The 18334-nt window shown below is 42.3% G+C and overlaps 1 long non-coding RNA gene across 1 annotated transcript; it reads left to right on the top strand.

Annotated features, from left to right (window-relative positions):
* Positions 1-17649: 17649 nt before the first annotated feature.
* On the top strand, positions 17650-18037 carry LOC105908474. The gene is made up of 3 exons (XR_001162745.1): positions 17650-17695; positions 17809-17853; positions 17984-18037. It is a non-coding gene; the product is annotated as an uncharacterized LOC105908474 (long non-coding RNA).
* The last annotated feature ends 297 nt before the right edge of the window (positions 18038-18334 follow it).

The following is an 18334-nucleotide window of genomic DNA, read 5'->3' as shown; positions in this document are numbered from 1 at the left end:
CAAATGCATGAGGATCAGTGTGTAGTTGTATAGCAACATCTGTGAACCGGGCAATGAGAGAAAGTCAGTTATGCCGATATTTGATTGCCTTGGGTTTCAGTCATTGTAATCCAGCAATATGATGATGAGTGTTCCTTTCATGTGCAGAACTTCCGGGGCTTTGGAGGCTTTGGAGGCTTCTACCCCTATCAGCCCCAGCCTCAGCCCTACTACCCCTACGCCCCACCGCCCCAGAACAACAACAATGCCCTGCTGTCCTTACTGCCCCTGCTGTTGGCACAGCTGGCTTCCCAGGCTGCCGCCACCCCAGCACCTACCCCTGCACCCACCCCAGCACCTACCCCAGCACCTACCCCTGCTCCAGCAGGCCGCTAGCTCCGGGGCCAGACAGCCTCCAGACCAACAGCCCATAACTTCACAGAAAATATCACAAAGTTACTGTATGTGTGTGTTTTGCTTGCTTTGGTGCTTTGTTTTCTCTGTCATTAAATTACATGAATGAAAACAATAAAAACATAAAACCTTCTCTCACACTAAAAATGTGCTCTGTGTTTTTCTGCCTGTATGGAGAGTTTAGTCGATACCATAACAATGTAAAAACAATGTACTAAAATGTACAAAAGTGAATGTATCTCACCCTGCTCTATGGAAGTGTTACATGTCAATGTTCTTGTGGTTAGTATGTGTTTTGGGTATAGATTGATGTATATTAGGTATAGATTGAGCATGAAATGCTGAGGTTTATTTATGACCAAGGCATTCATCTGTTTAACAACAAATGTAAATGGCATGAAACTACATGTTAGAAAGGTGCGTAAGCTAGTTACACTGGCTCCCTGTACAAGGTCAGTAAGATCAGGTGTGGGCATGGACGGATTAAGAAACCACGGGCCCCAGGGCCTGGACATATTAAACCACCCCCCCCCCCGCGAAAAACTAAAATTGTGCACTCGCAAAACACGCACGCACACACACACACCATTAGGCGTATATATATATTTTACCAACGATGTGTTGGATTTAACGGTCGAATTAGATACTTTGGCTATTGTATTGGGAATGTAAACAGGTCAAAGTTTACTCTGTAACATCCACCTTCGGTGCACTGCCCTGCCCTGCTATTGTTTCTGACATTACATGTGACAGGGCAACAGCCGAGTGATTCTTTTCCAAATTGAAACTGATTAAGACCTACCTGAGCAGCATGGGGCAGGAGAGGCTGAATGGGCTGGCTATCCTGTCCATTGAAAGAGCAAATCATGCATCACCGCTTTTATGTTTGAAAGGCTGTGCTCAGTCAGCTTGTAGGTCTTGACGTTCAGATTCTGCGCCTAAACTAGCTATATCGTATCGTCTCGTCACATGATCAAATAGAGACTTGACATTGGCGAACAAGGTACATATTACCCAGCAATCATAAATTGCATATCTGTACATGACAAAAATAACAAATTAAATAAGAAATTATTAATTTTATTGAATCGGCTTTTTAATAGTTTCTATTTCTATATGTACAAAAAGCATATAATTGTGTTATAGATTGCTACTGACGATTTCCCCCTAAAAATGATAAAACCCATGACAGAGACAGGTTTGCCATTTTGAGGGAATATAAAGCATAAGGTATCGGCAATAGACTATAGAATAAAAATCATCCTTGATCACTGTCGCATTAGACTAGCGACACTTAGACATCCAAATGTTCATTACAATTTTGCTTGAAAGCAGGTTCTGCTTTGCCTACGAACCTTCTGCACTGGCTGCATTGTCTATAGTTACGCCCCTGGCGCACATGCACATTTTCTAACACAGCACAGGTACACTCAATTAAAGCCATTAGCAAATGAACAAAATACACCTTTTTCAACCACAAATAAGAGATACATAACAGCGACTTCACGCAGAGGCTCTGGCTTAGGGCCCCCTTGAGCTCATGGGCCCGGTAGGCCCGTTCGTTAATCCATCCCTGGGTGTGGGTATATCTGTGTGTACAGTTAGTACCTTAGTCTGACTGTAGCGAAAGGGAGAGTGTAGTCACCCCACCCGGACTCGAACCCAGGTCTACAGGGTGCCAAACATGCACTCTGACCGCATTGCCAAAGAGCCAGGCTCGATGGCATGGCAGTCAGAGCACATACTCATCTGTAGTGACGGCACATCGTCACACTGACATTTTTTTTTTTTTTAAAGAACAAGCTAAAGTATGCAGAACATGTAGCGGAAGCGAGGGAACAAGGTTAGCAAACACACACAGGCTTTGTAGCTAAATCAAAGGGTCAGAGTCCTGGTCAGAAAGGACAGGGACAGGTATTGAGTGACTGCAAAAAAACTGGGTAACACTTTTTGAAGGAGTGTGCATAGGACTGACATGACACCGTCATAACCATGACATGAAGCCTGTCATGAACATGCAAGAGTCTTTATGAATATTTATTTATATTTATATGACTGTTTTCATCAAGTGTCATTTATGTCATTATTATTATCAAGTTAACATTGTTCGAGATGTGTTTGTTGTCACAACTTCACAATAACAAGACAACAGAACCTGTAAATATCTATGCTATGCCAACTTGACATCAACCAATTCAATATAACCATTCACACCATTAACACCCCATAGCAGGCCTAATTATCAATGTGTTTGGTTTTGACATTGGATGTCATGAGATATGTGTATAATGTGTCATGATTTTTTCTTTGATTGTAGTGGTACAATTTGGACTTAAAAAAATGTCTTTAAGTTTTATTTACAGATTACTTTATAAAGGAGTCATGCATAATTCCCTTGACCCCAACTGCAGTGCTATCAATTGTCACAACAAATACATTTACAGGTTATGTTTTCTTGGCTAATGTCAAGTTGTCATAACAAACACATCCCAAACAATGTCAACTTCACATTAGAAATGACATAATAAAAAAAAAAACGACACTATCATACGTCATACACATTCATAAAGACTCCTTCATGTTCATATTCGTTGTCATTTCATGGTTACGACGGTGTGATGTCAGTCGTATGCACACCTTTTCAAATAAGGTGCTACCAATAGAGAGAACCTGGCAGCCTTTCCTCTCTTTTCTGGGAGCCGCTTTTCTGCCTCCCTCGGGCTGGGCATGTCTGCTCAAACCACCTTTCTGCCACCCCTGGGTTGGACATGTCTGCTCACGCCACTCTGTTTGTTATGATGTGCACTGAAAGACACACATATTTGTGGATTGATTATACTAAATAATGACCAAAATTATTTTAAATATCATCCAAGGTGTAGTGTACACCCTTAACTAAATAGAGTTCTCAGGTAAATCACTTATACTTACTACACACTATACGGTATATAGTATGTACATATATCCCTGTCAATCAATTGTTAGCCACTGTGGTCTTCTTCGGTTGGCTTGGCCAAATTGTTGAGGGCTCTCTTGCATTGTGTAGGGGCACATTCATCTGCTATGGGCCCCTTGGGGCTACTGCTGCCAGTAGTTACACCCCTGCATCAACCAAGCAAGCAGACACAGAACTAATGTCTTTCAAAAAATCTGAATTCAGCTTTGCTTTACATAATATGGCAGACAAGAAGATTGAAAAACCCTTGGACACTACCTTTGAAGACCTCACCCAAAACATAAGCTTCTGTCATACATAATACAGCTGAAGTTTTTTTTTACGAGGAATGATACCAAAGTAAACTTTCCCTTAATGCCTTGCATTTATTCTAACCAGCGCCAGGACCACATTTCCCCCTCTATAATAATAATACTTGCAGGTTGCCAGGGTGCACTGTATCTATAGAAACAGACAAGAAAAAAAGGATTTTCACTACACATTTTCAGCAGTCAATGGTGACTGCAATAATGAAACATTGTTTGTGCATTTTGTGAGTTTGTGAAAAACACAGCAAGGCATTCCTTTTTGCTACTGTTGTGTACACTTGATGTTTTTTGCTTTGGACTGAGCTTGCGCTACAGTCAATCAATAAATCCATCAATAATTTAACGTATATACGCATGTACGTGTTCATCAATTCAGCATACAACAATCCAGCCAACTGTCCATCTATCAGTTGTGTCTTTTTTGTGCATTTTATTTATTTTTAATTATACCCACTACTATTGTATAATCTGTGGACATAGTAAGAGAAGATGGACAAAGCCAAACAAACAAACAACAAATAAGGGCAAGATCATTTTTCTTCAAGGTGGACCGTCATGGCTGTTTTACTCTTTCATCATAGAAAGACTTTTGCAAACAAATCTATTTTTGGAAATTTTCCAAGCCTTTCATAAGTCTGCTTATAGCTTGAATGACTCAGAATGTTGAATTTACATAATTCTTGCTGGTGTACAGTTACTCATCAGACAGAGACTTACACTAACAGGTAGACTGATTAATTGTCTCTCAGGAAAATGAGGCACAAACATGTTGCAAATGTGGTAAGCACTATTATTAATCAAGTCCAAATCCCCCGAATCTGTAATTTCATCCTTTGTTAAAGAAAAAGGGATTATTGCTATCTATTTCTAATTCTTCATCGTGATTGGCCGTTTCTTGACAGAAAATGTCTTTAAAAAGGTCCCACAGTGATGCTTTTTACCAAACCTGCTTTTCAGTGTGAGCTCAACCTGCTTCTCTGAATTGTATCTCCAGGTAAGTAACATACACTTTGTATAATCATACACTATTTGGAAAGTTTTAACGTGTGCGCTGTGATGTGCTGTGCTGTTCTCTCGTGGGTAAAACTCTATTGTAATTTTTGCTACAGGTATCTGAAGAAAACATGAAACTTCTCATCTTAGCGGTGTGCCTCCTTGGCCTGTGCTTTGCAGCTCCTGTGAGTAGCCAGTTGTGCAGTGAACATGGCATGTTGACTAGGTAGAAATGATGCAAAGACTAAAGTATATGCCCATTTGTTTGTGTCCAGAGTGAGGATGAGCACACCCGAGAGAAGCGCTCGTCTAGTGGATCCAGAGAGGTCAGTTTCTATCTTCCGTCACACCAAAACAACTCTCAAGACTTCAGAAAATGATTTTGAGAGACTGGTTGAGTTTTTACATTCATGAATGAACCTTTCTGTGCCAAATGCATGAGCATCAGTGTGTAGTTGTATAGCAACATCTGTGAACCGGGCAATGAGAGAAAGTCAGTTATGCCGATATTTGATTGCCTTGAGTTTCAGTCATTGTAATCCAGCATTTCAAATATGATGATGAGTGTTCCTTTCATGTGCAGAACTTCCGGGGGTTTGGAGGCTTTGGAGGCTTCTACCCCTATCAGCCCCAGCCTCAGCCCTACTACCCCTACGCCCCACCGCCCCAGAACAACAACAATGCCCTGCTGTCTTTACTGCCCCTGCTGTTGGCACAGCTGGCTTCCCAAACTGCCGCCACCCCTGCCCCCACTCCTGCCCCTGCCGGGAAGTAACAGGACTGCAGGCTACCAAGGGATGATGCTGACATCACACCCAGCAGCATGGTTCATACTGCAGATGCATACTGCTTCTGTGACTGAGGACACTGTTTCCATGTTTTTTGCATCCTCAAATAAAGAGCATTGATACTTATATTTTTGTCATGTTTCATTTGTATCACAATATTTGATTTTATTAACTAATAGAAAATACCTAGACCATTTGTAAAAAATCACATGGCACAAGCCTGTATATAGTATTGAGAACAATCTCTATATCTACCCCGAGACACACACACAAATCTAAAGCAGCTGTTGCAAGTTTTATACTAAAATGTTACTGTTGTATCTCATACCACTATACTTTGCCCAGTTGTGCATGATCTGTTCGGAGAAGGTAAAGGACAATAAATGGACAATAAATATTTCCAAGATGGATTTAGATTAAACAAAAGCAGTTCAAACTATTCTAGTCATTGTTTTACTGGGACTCTTCCCTCATCTGTAGTTTGTCTGAATAAAATGAATGTATGACCAATATATCACCTGAAACTGCTGTGGTAAAATAACAGCATGTAGTTAACCCTTAGGTGACTGCAGATACTAAAATGACTACTTGGAGTTTGGTCCTCAGAGTTGGCTGGCTAATTTGTCCCCAGGTCAAGCCCAGGTACGTCCAATTCATCATGCAAGCAATAGCCACAGCAAAAAGCTCCTTGAGATGGGTGTTTACGTCTCCATCTGCGCAGACAGACCCATCCTGCCTAGTGTCCATGTGCGCAGACAGGCCCATCCTGCCTAGTGTCCATGTGCTCAGACAGGCCCATCCTGCCTGGTTCCATCTGCGAAGACAGGCCCATCCTGCCTAGTGTCCATGTGCGCAGACAGGCCCATCCTGCCTGGTTCCATCTGCGCAGACAGGCCCATCCTGCCTAGTGTCCATCTGCGCAGACAGTCCTATCCTGCCTGGGTTCCATCTTGTGTTCTGTGGTTGCGCTCATGCATCCTGCAGCTGCTGAGGATGAGTCTTCAGTTGGCTACTACGTCTCTGTCTTCAGCCACTGAAGCCAGACACCACACTGCACCATGCACCACGGAGGGGGCAAACACACTCATATGCATTAAGGCATTTTAGCACTAGAGCATTGCCTGTGCCCTATGCCATTTCAAAAGGAATGCTGTGAAGCTCATCCTTCAATAACTACTACCTGTCTCTTTTTGTTACACGAGCATGTCCCAGCGTTTCACAGTGAGAAAGTATGTGTTGGGAATTTTCAGTAGCCATATGAATGGTACATTCAAATGATAGGGTATTACTGGTAACAAGCTTATATTAGGGTAACATTTAATTTGGTGGTCTATGTTAACTAACATAAGCGACCCATCAGCTCTAGACTTTAATGCTATGCATGTGTTACAGTATTGCTATGCCATTCAAATAACCTACTGAAAGCGCTACTGTATTGTTCATGATTGTGCAGCAGATTTTTTTCACTGTGACACTCCATATTGAAGTAAGTCAATTAAGGGTATGCAGTACAACAAAAACATAATCTCCCTGATCATATTTTGATGTTTTTTTTATATATTGAATTATTCTTAAAGATATCAAAGCAAAATAATTGTTATGATGAATTCTAATGAAGATTTGCCGTACATTGAAGTGGTTACGGCTTTGTCACGGCATTGCCATGCCATGTGTACAACTCTTGCCGGACAGCCATCACAAACAATGTGGCAATATGCCTCCCTTGGTCTTATTGAGAAAGAGGGTGGTGGCTGTTTGGTAACAGTCAACAGTTGGTCGCACCTAAGACTGTCCATGAGGTTAGGGGTAGGATATTGGGAAACGGCTTTATCGCTTTGGACAAATGTGTCATGTTGTCATGTCTGTGGACACAAGTATAGGCAAACAAAACCCTGATTCTTCCCCTCGCTTGCAGATTGTCTTGCAATATCTGCAAGATGCCCCCCCTCCCACACACACACTGACTTAAATGCATTACCTACTCACTAACACAGACAGGCAAATCACACTTGCATATGCATATCCAAAGAGTGTAATCCTTTGACGTTGTCATAACACACGCAATTTGAAATTCAGTGGATGAAATGCAGTAGGCAGTAGAGCTGAGAGGTGAGAGGTGTCGAGGTGTTGAAGAGATGCTTTGAGAATCACACAAGGTCAGTTTATATGGACTTCACTCCTTCTGAACTAATGTGAAGATGGAATACTCTAAGTTAGAGTTATGCATCTATGATTTAGTATGAGGGAAATTATGTCAACATGCTCATTTCACCAAAGGTAAGCGATGGTTTTAAACTGTCAAATAGATTGTTCTTCTTGTTAAAATATCATTGCTTATGGATATGATTAACACTGTGCTTTAAGAATAGTATTGTATTTTATTTTCTACAGCCTGCCCAGGTATCAGATGGATAATGGATTATTATTGACTGTATAATCTACATTAATGATAAATGATTTATGATTTACATTAATGATACATGATTATTAGTCACAGTCATAGTCACTAAAATAAACGTATTGTACCTATTATGAGGTGAAAAGAAGTTTTAACACCCAATTACAACAAATAAAAAGGGCGGTCCCAGAAAGAACTATAGCGTCCCCTAGTGGCTGCACATTACAGCTGCAGGTGGAGTGAGTTCATGGCAAGTGATGTAAATCGTGGCATTTTGCAACTCATTTTTGTGGTCAGTGGGCAGTACTGTTGTAACAGCACTGTAACACAGTGGCTGTGACCCTGAATGTGAGATGATGATGACTGCCACACTTGAACAGGTACAGTGAATGCCAGCCAAATCAATGTCTCGGTAAGATTTTTATGAGAACATAAAATTGGCTATTAAACAGATCCATCTTAGAGTGAGGATGATGACTGGCATGGAGAATGTGATGACTTGCTGACTTGTTTTCTTCCAGTTGTGACAGGATGAGATATTTGGCAGTGGTCCTTGCGCTTGGAATTATGTTCCCTCGAGCTGTAAGTGATTATAATTACAATTACTTTTTCAAGAGAGTAGACTAATTGCTCAGTTATGTAAGTAAATAATAGTATAGCAAAATATGTCTCGCATTTCTCAAACGGTGTAATATTCCTTTGACACTGTAACAACTGATAGTATAATGGATAAATGAATTGATTACAGATTAAACATCACTGTGTTTATAGCAGTCACTGAAGGACAGAGCAACTATAGACATTTAGTGAATTCTCCTTTCTAATAGGACTTAACACAGTCACAATGCAGACAGCAAATAATGTCTCAAACACTGTGTGTCCTCCACAGAGCTGTGGTCGGCACTACCGCTGGAGTTCCTCAGCGAGTGATGAGGTGAGCTGTGATGAGGTGTATGTGTAACAGTATTTGAACTCTAAACACTTCATCTGAGACTTGAACACATATTTCTGTGTAGTAATTTTTTTAACGGTGGGCAGTCAACTGTACTTCTCACTCTAAGCGCAATACTGGTGAACTTCATGGTTCTTCTGAATGTATGGCAGAGGTTCTACGTGTTCCGGTGGCCAGTGTATCCTGCGAGACCAGTTCCACCCCATCTCCCGTTCCCCATCTGGCCTCTCCTTCCTTGGCTGCTGCCTCAGCCAGCCCCACCCCCTGCTCCAGCGCCGGCACCCGCCACCACCACGACTGCCCCCGCCACCACCACGACTGCCGCCGCCACCACCACGGCCAGAGGGGATAATGGCTAGACACTTCCAGCCAGACGCAACCATCCAGTGGCGATGCACTCCTTTTAATCTCCCTGGAAATCTGTCAATTTGGCATCACTGCTAAACATGATACGTCATATGCTAAGATATGTGCATGATTGAACGCCATCTGATATTTCAGCTTCAACACTTTAGCCTAGTCATCCATTTTGCAAAACAGAATACACAAACTGGCAGTAGTTGTTCAAGAAATATTCAACAAACTTTTAGCTGAGCTCCACATTTTACACTGTCTTTGAAATTCTCCACAGTCTGTGTACACTGATTGTTTATCCTTAGGTAAAATAAAGTTGGATGCATAATTTTCCTGTGGGGCTTTGAAATACATACTGAGTGAGTCATTTACAAGGATGCATCATATCTACAGTAATATAATTTAGGTCATGTTCTTCAATGGTACAGGCTTCCCAGGTTCAGAATCTTTCTCAATCTCTTGCATTAGTTCTAATCTACAACCTTGTAAGTTGTTCCAGAGAAAGTATATTCAATAACACAAAAGTATTCGATAGCACAATACTGCGCTAGGTGCAGGTACATATGTCATGTGTGGCTCTGCCTGACTTCTCATCCCCGGGCAGTGGGCCGAGCTGTGGAGCTGGGCTGCCAGGGATGAGTCACAGGTGGTGGTGAGGACCTAGTAATTAATTCTGGTGTCCCTCAGGGCTCTATTTTAGGCCCGGTATTGTTCTCACTTTACATTAATAATATCTGTGACCATCTAGAACATTGCAAAGTCCATTTTTATGCCGATGATACAATTTTGTATGCCTCAGCGCCCTCTATAGATCAAGCAGTTTCAAACCTTCAACATGCTTTGATTGTGTACAGGATTCCCTAAAGTCCCTCAAATTGATGAATGAATGAATGAATCTAAGACTAAATTCATGATATTCTCCAATGGTAGAAATAATGTCCCCCCCACCCATAGGATATGCACCCGTTCTGGGACTAATATTGAGCAAGTTCCTTGCTATAAATACCTAGGTATCTGGCTAGATGATAGGCTGTCATTTAAATCACATGTTCTTGACCTAGCTAAGAAGGTTAAAATTAAACTGGGCGCTCTTTATAGAATAAGATCTTGTTTTACTTTTGAAAATCGAATGGAAATAGTGCAATCAACAATTTTGTCAGTTCTTGACTATGGTGACATTGTTTACATGTATGCTGCACCCTCTACCTTAAAACTCCTGGACTCTGTTTACCATAGTGCTATTCGCTTTGTTACAGGAGACGCTTTCAGGACCCACCACTGTAACTTATACAAGAATGTTGGTTGGTCCCCTCTAGCAGACAGGAGGGAAAAACCCTGTATCTTATTTGTTTATAAAGCCTTAGTGGGAAACCTGCCTAATTATCTCATGTCACTTTTAAAATTAAAATCCATCATATCCATCGTCATAACACACGGTCACAGAGCCTCATCTCCCTTGAAATCCCCCTTACAAAAACTAATATAGGTAAAATAGCTTTTAAGTTCTTTGCTTCCCATAAATGGAACACTGTTCAAGTGGAGTTGAAACTTACCAAGTATTTGTCTGTCAACCAATTTAAGAGCCTTTTAGATGCTAAGGATGTGCCTCAATGCTGTTGTTTTAAATGATTCTCTGATTTAATTATTTTTACTCTTATGTAATTTTTTTTTATACTTAATTTCTGAGTTGTTTAATGTGTTTTGTTTATTTATTTTGTCTGTTTTGTTTTGTTATGGTTTGTTTATTTATTGTTGTATATATTATGTAGCCTCAATCAGGGCATTGCTGCAAAAGAGCCCTGTGCTCAGTCAATTCTCCCTGAATAAACAATGATGATGATGATGATGATGATGATGATGAATGAAATGAGCTGCCCCATGGGCAGGTCAGTGGAGCTTGAGCCTCTGTGTACAGGATTAGGGCCCTGTGGCACTGACTGATAACACACCTAGATTATCATGGGTGAGGCATGATCTCACTGGCAGTGCCGAGAGACTACCAAGCGATGCCAATTACAACATGGCAAGTGCCAGCCAGTTTAGGTGTGGCACTTTTACTTGGGTTCAAGTCAGTGCACACCTAAGCGTGCCAGGGCCACCTCCTTGAATTTAAATTATACCAAGGATGTTTACCCTCGAAGACAAATGACTCTAAATGGCTCTAATGGCTCTAAATTATACTATTTGAAAAGAAATAATCAGAAAATAATTGAATTGGACTTTACAGTTGGGGAAAAGACACTGTGGTGTCCCCAGTGCTCTGAGATCTGGGCCTCCTAACCTGTCTTGGCCTGTTCGTGCAGAAGATTCCTGAATGATGGCTGAAGGCAGATCCTTTGCCTTGCCTATGTCTTTTATCTTCAATCTTCACACTGATTGATCACAACTCAACCATCACAGAGCTTCGGTGGTTGCATCATGAAGGAATACACAGCAGGAGGGCTAGACAGCAAGGAGAGTTAGACAGCAGGAGGACTAAACAGCAAGGAGAGTTAGATAATAGAACAGGCACCACAGACTACAACTATGCACTGATCTGATCTGTAAACGAAGAACCTATTTGATTTGATGTTATTGTAGTAGAGACTCTGAGAATGTACCTGTCCATGGTGTCAGTATGCTTGTGCAAGTAGTTGGGGATATATACATTGTTATAACATTGAAATTAGATTGCAAAATATAAATTAATTCAGACTCTGGGCTCTGCGAAGCGCTGTGAGACCAGTTCAGTTGTTATTGGCACTGTATACATATAATTGAATTGAATTGAATTGAATTATCCTGATCAAACTAAATATACCTGTCACTGCCACTGCCACTGTTTAATTTCTAATGCCACCTTAGAAGATTGTATACAGAACCCCCCCTCCCCTCTCTCGTTCTCTTTTGGAATATGGAATTGTAGCTGACATGACAGTTACCACATTGTGGCCTGACATAATGGGATTTGACAGAACATGACATAACATGCTGCCGGGGCAGGGATGACAGGATGTTCAGGGGGAAAGTTGGCCCCTTTGTCATATTTGTGTATTTACAAACTGATGAAACTGTTGGCACGCACATTTGATCTGAACTGAGGTTGGAATACTGAACCTCAATAAACAATATTTGTTTTTACGAGTTAACCTTGTATGTCTTGTTTGGCTGTGTGGGTCATACTTTTCTTATTACTCAATGTTATCCACAAGCCTCAGAGGTGGTTCCAAGACCACAGTGAGAAACCTGTCTCAAAGTTCTTAAGAAAGAATGGTGTGCTGTGCCCTTTCAGACAAGGAGTCATGTCTGGAGTATGCATAAAATGGAATTAAATGTATTGTGGCTGTGGTGTGTGGTCAGTCCTCCATGATATAGATATTTGTTCTCACACTGTGATTGGCTGATGTGGTGGGGGATAGCTTTTAAAGGTGGCACTCTCTCCAGCCATTTCTCAACTCAGCCTCCAGCCACGATAAACGTACGTTATCTGTGTTTCGCTGCGAAAGAGGCCATCCACTCAGGTAATGCAATTTCTTTTGTCATCAATATTAGCTGTTGTCGAATGAATTGCGTTAACATTGCAGTTGGGTTGCAGGATTGGGTCTTTAGGCTCCACCATGAAAGGACTGATTTTGTTTGCGCTTTGTGGGCTGTGGTCCGCAGTATCATGTGCTCCGGTGAGTGTTTCTCTCTTATCACTTACTGCTCTCCAATTCTGCTGTTGCTCACAGCACTGAAGTTGTCCCATGATTCCTTACTACTGAAACAGTTTAATCACTAAAGCAATCATTGAAGGTAATGTGTGCCTTATGCACCTCCAGCTAGAAGCACACACCACTTCGCCAGATCAAATAGGAGGCTTTCCCACGGAAGGACCAGGAACCCAAACACCTGAGCCTGGGGTCCGTCTGCAGATGATGCCCGATGTGAAGCTGCCTCAGCCCGAGTCTCCTGCTCCCACTCAACCTGAACCCAACCCTGAACTCCAGACAAACCCCAACCAGCCGCTGCCCCCAATCCAGCTCAGACCAGTCTTCCCGCAGACTGGGTTTCAACCCCCTGTCATCCCGCAAGCTGGGTTTCAACCCCCTGTCTTCCCGCAAGCTGGGTTTCAACCCCCTGTCTTCCCACAGACTGGGTCTCAACCCCATGTCTTCCCCCAAGCTGGGTTTCAACCCCCTGTCTTCCCACAAGCTGGGTTTCAACCCCATGTCTTCCCACAGACTGGGCCTCAACCCCATGTCTTCCCACAGACTGGGCCTCGACAAGGCTCCCCGATCCCACTGCCTGGGGGGCAGCCACTGTTCCTGGTCTTCTATCCGAGCATGGCAGGAGCACAGCCACAAATTCATCCTGAGCACTTTCCACAGGTAATGACTAGATGATGTCACCACCTGCATGCCCATACTGCCTGTGCAATCTGTAAAAAAGAAGAAAACATGGAAAGACAACTAAGGTGTTTGGTTTTGAAGGCTATTTATGAATGCCAATGGTAGGGAATGTAATCAGTGTGACTGTCAGCAACACCATGTTACCATTGAACAGAATATTGTCCTGGAGTTCCTTTGAATTGTTTCTGAGAATGTAGGGAACTTCTTGTGGCCATGTCTCACATACATTTTTCCAGTCATCTGTTTTTTTCTCCCCCGTGTTTGTCACCGTAGGGAATGACCGAGTAATACGTGAGAGAGTTTTATGGGAAAATGAGGTCTAGATGGGGTTGTAGTGTACACCACACAGCTGATCAGTGCCTCTTTCAAGACAAGACCTGCATCAATTGGTTCCCATCCAAAACTTTTATTAACTTGAGCTATGCAGCCCTCGAGCATTTGTGCTCAGGTTTTGGCTTGGAGCCATTTCACTTGATGTACAATGTATTATCAAAATATTTAGCAAGTAGGGGATCCTAATGTCTGGTTGGCTCCTCACAAAAGGTGAATATGTGGTGGGCTAGGAACCCATTCATTTAACCTGTTGAAACATTATTAACCTGTACTCTAAAGAAAAGGTGATATATTGATGCAATATTAAAACACTATATCAATACACAGATAAACATTTTGATCACAAATGTTAGCACATTTTTATAATGAACTCACCAACCTCCAGTATTCACAACACATGAAGACTCTAAACCGAGCCAAAGCTTTCATTAAACCCGTCTGATAATGAGTCCATGGAGTCCTTAGAACAAAGCTAATGTCATTTTCTAATTCCTGTGGTTTAGTATTCCCCCCACGGAGGAATACTGGTCCCAGTTATGTTCCCAGGACATCCAGTGCCAGCATCCCCGGCTTCCCAGCCTGCCCAGCCAGGGAACCCTGGGCTTCCACAGCAGCAGCAGCAGCAGCAGCAGAGACCACAGGTATCCCTGGAGTGGTTTCTTCAACTTTTCCATTGTGCTGGTTCAGTTCACTTGTAGTCTGGAGAGCTGTGACAGGGTGTGTGTTTTTCCGATCGTCTTCTTCTCAGCCGATAATTATGGTGGCAGCACTGAATTATTTTGTCAGTGTCTGTAAACTAAACCTGGGTAATTTGGCCCTTCAGGATGGAAATGTCAGGCCTTGCCTGAAAATTACACACTATTAAGCTGATTAGCTGTCATAAAAGTCGTAGTCACAAAATAAGAGTACAGATATGATTTTGCTGTCATCTGTAATCCGCAAATCAACTAGGAGTTAGCATACAACAACACACTCCTGATAAACAAAAGATATTTTTTTCTCTTCTCCTTAGATCCCACACCATGTTGACGCTCCACTATTGGTAGGTAATTTACATTAAATAATTAACGTTTTAAACATACACCTGCAGTAGCAAAGTCACAGGGAATCAATTAGATTATCTTGCCACCAGCTAACACATGAGACTGTTTCCTCTCTATAGGTTGGAACATCTGGTGGTCTCAGTTCCGAGGAACTCGAAGTAAGTACAAGTCAAATATCCAGCTATAGACTGCAGGCTGCTGACAACTGGCTGAACAACAGATTGTCTATCCTACGCTAACCCTCCTATCTTTGCCCAAAGGTGGCCAGAATGGGGGCCTTTGAGGTCCAACCTCCATTTGCCAGCCCTGCTGCACAGCCTCTCAACCCAGTCATGCCAGTCAACCCTGTGATGCCTCTGGGCCCTTTTATGCCCCCCATCATGGTCAGTGATCTAGGGTTTGTGCCGGTGGAGGTGCCCGCGGGGGGGCCCATCCCCAGCCATGACATCCTGCTAGCGGGCCTGGTGAAGCCTCAGGCCACTGGTGAGCTAACAAGTGTGCAGCCGCCCGCCACCAACCACCAGCCCAGCGACGCAAACGTGGGCTTGGCTACACCTCCTGCAGACGTGCTATAATCAGATCCTCCTGCAGATGAGGCTCTATGGATCCAGGACACCATGGGAACATACAAGGCCACTTTTTATCCTTAGCATTCCTGCACAACGGACCAATCTACTGAATGTCCACTGAAGTGTGTGTAAACTGTATTAAACATTGATCAGATAAAAGGCTATGCTGTGGTACTATCGTGATATTTAAAAGATACCTTCTGTTTTCTTTTTTTTTATTGTTTATCCATGTAGCTTTTAAAAATACTGAGGTACTGCCTTACAGCACAGTACAGTACACACTGTATCAGAATGTGTGCTCCCTGAGTGCTAACCAGTGTTTCAATAATTTTGTTTCTTCATAGTTTCTGAACATTTCTTGCTGTCTGAGCATTGCATGCAATATAAAGTCAATGTAATGTTGTAGAAGAAAATCCATGAATTTTTACTTTGTACATGTTTGAGTCATATATACACACCCTTGACACCACACACAATGCCTTAAACCACCATGCAACTGGCTATACTGTATGTTAGGCCTTTTCCACCCCTCTTGGGTGGTGGTTGGTGACTTATCTTCATGTCACATCCCTTGAAAGAGACATGTATGTATGTATGTATGTTCATATACTTTCACTACATTCTGCATTCTATATTTTCACTGGAAACAGATGGCATTGAGGTCCCCAAATAACACCTTTATATGGTTATGTATGATCTTTGGAGCATTTCAAATAGGTTACACTCCATGTTGTCTTAAGGCAATTTTGCAAACCATCTGGCAAACCCCTGACTTGCTCATGAATTTTACAAGATTATTTTTACTGATCTCACCCAAAAAATATCCAGAGGGAATTGTCTTTTACATGTAATTATACTTGACATGTTTTGAATGTTTGTTTTTTCTCTGAGGATTGACGCTCAAGGGGGGGTGGTATGTTTCTGAGAAAACTAGAACACATGAACTTCTCAAATTTCATCAATATATGAAGCTAGTTTATATCCACCCACAGTACATTCATGTGTTTATTATTCCAACACATGCGGTGTCTAGAACTGCCTTTTTTTCTGAAATACAAGGAATGCAAAGAGGATGTTTCGTTATTGACCCCAGTTACCTCTCAGCCGATGATTTATGACATTTGCATGTCATATGCTTGCTCAATCGCAGCACATGTCTGCCTGAGCAGCTGTCTATAATTATGCTGAGAGCCAAAGTGCTCTGTGGAGATGTACAAGATATACAATAGCTGTCAAAGTGCTTTTTTTTACTAAATGGAAGCTGAATTTGGCTGGTGTCCAACACCTGTCAAAAATTGATGCCCTTTTGTTTGCAAATCAAATAAATAGGGAGCGATCTTCCCCAGAACCAATTCAGTCAGCTCGCACACTTCTTGCATTCACTGTGGTCATTCTAAACAAAAGGTAAGATTGCACTTACTGAAACTTTTTTTTAGAAATATTCAACATGAGGACGAATTAGCTTTGCTAATGCTTTGCTAACAGAGTGTACCACAGGCAGAAAAGACATTTAAACGTAAACATTTAAACATTCCAATTCTGGTTTTAATACCAGATGAAGTAACTAAAGTGTCAACCGTCTGAATTAATTGCAGCTATGTGCAACATGAAAGCCATCATTGTTCTTGCCTGCATGGTGGGGTTGGCAATCTGTGCACCTGTAAGTAGACCTCATGAGACTGGACACAGCTCATGACTCACCGTAGCATTATAATGTCTGTTTATGTCATGGTCACCACATGCATTAGAGACAGGACACAGCTTCTGACACACCGTAGCATTATAATGTCTGTTTATGTCATGGTCACCTTATGCATTAGAGACAGGACACAGCTTCTGACACACCTTACAGAATGTTTAAGTTGTGGGAACATAACTGGGACCAGAATTGCTCTGTGTGGGGAATACTAAACCACAGGAGTTAGAAAATTACATTAGCTTTGTTCTAAGGACTCACCTCAGCATTATTACGTCTGTTTAAGTGATTGTGTTATTTCTATTTCTTTGCAGCAACCTGCATCCTACATCGAGGTGGAGATTAAGCAAACTCCAGGGGTTAGTGAACTATGGAAACTGATGTACAATACATACAAAACAAACAAATATTTTCAGTGTGACGACTGTATGTGAGACATTGAGAAGTTTATTCAAACATATGACTGATGTAAAGAGAGAAATGTGTTATCCTGACAGATTTCTGGTGTAGCTGCCCCTGTATCTGGCTCCTCTCTGCAGGCGGTGAGCGCTTATATGTAATCATTTGCTATCTTGAACCGCACATATTTACTAGATATGTGTTCAACCTCAGTTGCCAGTCAGCACTGTACTCATACAGTTCATGATTCTTACAGATCCTGAAAGCTTTGAGCGCTGCACAAGGTGCTGGTGGTCCCCAGGTGGGTTCCCAAGCGCCACACACCCACTCAAAGTCACGAGCACACTCAAGAGTGATCAACTGCAGAACCCCGTCGCAGCACATGTCACACTTGTGTCCTCAGTCTGCTCCGTGTGTGTCTCCTGTCTTAGGTCCTCGTGAAGCAGTCGATCCCCCAGCCTGCTGGCAGAGAGAGCGTTGAGATTGTGAGTGTTTGATACTGGTTATGTGTCTCCTCGTTTTATTTTAATAATAATAATTATTATTGTTTTTTACTATTGGGAGGTGTTTATTGATTAACATCTCTTCATCTCTTTGGTCTCCCCCAGTACTACCCCTTGCCTGCTGCCCCTGCTGCTGCCCCGGCTGCCCCCGCGGCACCTGTTGCCCCTGTTGTCCCTGTTGCACCTGCCGCCCCTGCTGCCCCAGCCGTGAGTTCACCTGTACTGGTCAGACACACAATTCATCTTTAACACTTCAAGTAACGGTGTGAAAGATGTTGC

This window comes from Clupea harengus, chromosome 22 (assembly GCF_900700415.2).
Source record: "Clupea harengus chromosome 22, Ch_v2.0.2, whole genome shotgun sequence".
In the NCBI taxonomy this organism is placed as follows: Eukaryota; Metazoa; Chordata; class Actinopteri; order Clupeiformes; family Clupeidae; genus Clupea; species Clupea harengus.
The sequence above is the reverse complement of the archived record's forward strand: the minus strand, read 5'-3'. Positions and strand labels throughout refer to the sequence as shown.